Source organism: Aplysia californica, unplaced genomic scaffold, assembly GCF_000002075.1.
Source record: "Aplysia californica isolate F4 #8 unplaced genomic scaffold, AplCal3.0 scaffold00264, whole genome shotgun sequence".
Taxonomy (NCBI): Eukaryota; Metazoa; Mollusca; class Gastropoda; order Aplysiida; family Aplysiidae; genus Aplysia; species Aplysia californica.
In genome coordinates, this window is record NW_004797534.1 from 782984 (window position 1) to 785290 (window position 2307).

Consider the following 2307-nt stretch of genomic DNA (forward strand, 5'->3'; position numbering starts at 1 on the left):
ACTGTCGCGATGAGACGTCATGTCCGGAAACAAAACCCTATGGGACTTTCCGAAGCCAAATGACGCTATAGTGAGCGCGTTCACTGAAGTGCCTATTTAAACCACAACTCATATTCAAGCATGGGCCAGACATATGCCAAAGTCTGTTGTGATATCGGATGTTTTACCACCCCTCCCTTACTTTCATACATCCATAACTTTAATTGTGTTATGTCTGTCACCACCTATCTGACTAGATACTTTTCGCCAAGTCCAACTTTTAATCCATCATTTTATTGAGAAATAAACGGAGAGAATACTTAGCTACTTTTCGAGACAAAAGGATGGGCAACGTAGAGCATGTTTCTCCTGTCTCTATCGATGAACTGAAGAGGAGCGATATGTAGGCCTTTATACATTTGGAATTCAAGAAGAATCTGAATATTTCCCCTCGTTCATAGATCGTTTCAACTTAACCTGATCTGCCATCGAAGTAACCTTTAGCATGTCTTGTTGGGAATTCGACGTGTAAAAGTAACAAGTGAAAACAAAGGGGAAAAAAGAGAGAAACTGGAGTATATTTGGTCCCTTTTCCTGTCCCCGAGAGTCCCCCGTCTGTTCCATGTCTCAGTGGGATTCGCTCAGCACTAATATAATGAAGACCTTCTCTCTTGGCCCTACGGCTCTAGCAAGATTACTGTACACAAAATCGATAGTTACCCCAATGCCATTTGTACGGAGCTGAGCTTACGCTGTCATTGTGCAAATGAAGGCAACTATCCTACTGAAAGAAAGCACGAACGTTGAAACACAAGATTCGACCCTTCTATAACAAGTAAACCACGTAACAGAGCCTCACGAACAGGCTACTGTGGAGGTCGGAATCTTTCCATTTCTTTTTCTTAAAATCGTGATTCATGGAACACCTAAGGGACACAACTTCGGATATACGTGCACGCTGAACGGTTGTCTCTGCTCACCAAACACATCCGTAGGAGGGAGAACTGCAGCTAGTATTTGTAAGCACGAGTATGACGTGTAAAAGAAAGGGATTACGACTAACAAGACAACGATTCTTAATGTGTTTTTTTGTTTTTGATTGTGTTTTACGGCGCTCGCAACTTGCAAGGTCAAATGACCACGCCGGACACACCAGACATTTTCAGTTGGCAGGAAATTTTGAATTTTGCCAGGGTTGGCGGCCGAAGCCTACTCTTATCGATTTTAGACCACAAAGGGATCTTTAACGGGCACAACTTGCACACGGGACCTCCGAGATTTTTCACCCTTTTCCGAGAACGCTAGGTGTAGATCTCTCCTACCAGAAGACCAGGGGTATGGCTGAAAGACAACGGTAAGAAGGAGCCAAGGAGAAATAGTAAAAACGCTGCAGAAAGAGTCAGGAGTCCAGAGGAGGGGGCAAAGTTGGTGAGGGGTGGGGGCAGAAAGTGGAGACGAAAGCAGACGACAGAACATTGTTAGAGAGCAGGGACAGAAGAGAAAGGAGATAATTTTAGAGAAGAAATTTTTTTTTTGGTCGCTAGCCGGATTCGAACCCGGGACCTTTGAATTATAGGCGAACACCTTAACCTCTAGGCCACGAGAGCCCCCTGATTCTTATTTGAAATCACGAGAGAGCAAAGTGTAGATCATAGTGACTCATTGTTTTTCTGAGAGATTTGAGCGGTACTCAGTAATGAGGACCAGTGTGCCTAGCCTGCGGCATGTGACGTCATGAAAGAAGAGAGAAACAATAGACGCTATTCTCGTGCCATTTTGGGGTACCAGTAAACTCTGTTTGTGGTACTGGGCAGAGACGTACTGGGTACAAAGGTATGGCCTTGCCAGGTCTTTGTTGCTATTATTACTATTACTTTATTCATAATTTTTTAAATATTTTTTTAAACATTTTTTAAATATTTTTGATGATATTAGTGGGTTGTATTAACTAGTTTGGATAAATAGACATGCAAACAAACAGAAGATAAATAGACATGAAAACAAACAAACAGAAGACAAATAGATATGAAAACAAACAGAAGATAAATAGATATGAAAACAAACAGAAGATAAATAGACATGAAAACAAACAGAAGATAAATAGACATGTAAGCAAACATAATTAGATAGGTAGATAAATACGTAGATAGATAGCAGGTATGAATAGACAGATGGATAGGAAAATAGATAGATAGATAGATAGATAGATAGAATGATAGATAGATAGATATAGATAGATAGATAGATAGATTGATAGATGGATCGGCTTCAGGCTCTAGGTTTCAGGAATAAGTTTTCAAATCCCTTGACAACATCAACTGTTGCTGA

At 40.9% G+C, this 2307-nt stretch overlaps 1 protein-coding gene and 1 long non-coding RNA gene across 4 annotated transcripts in view; one reads left to right on the top strand and one right to left on the bottom strand.

The window, feature by feature from the left end:
• LOC101858948 overlaps positions 1-911 on the bottom strand; it is a 24154-nt gene extending 23243 nt beyond the window's left edge. For 2 of the 3 annotated variants that reach the window (XM_035970406.1, XM_035970407.1), the window contains exon 1: positions 700-911. The gene's annotated coding sequence lies outside the window, so the exon portion shown is untranslated. The remainder of the gene's footprint in view (positions 1-699) is intronic. The other variant, XM_035970410.1, reaches the window with a different exon arrangement.
• Positions 1-2307, top strand: part of LOC118477870 — an 8886-nt gene that overhangs the window by 640 nt on the left and 5939 nt on the right. The window lies entirely within an intron of this gene.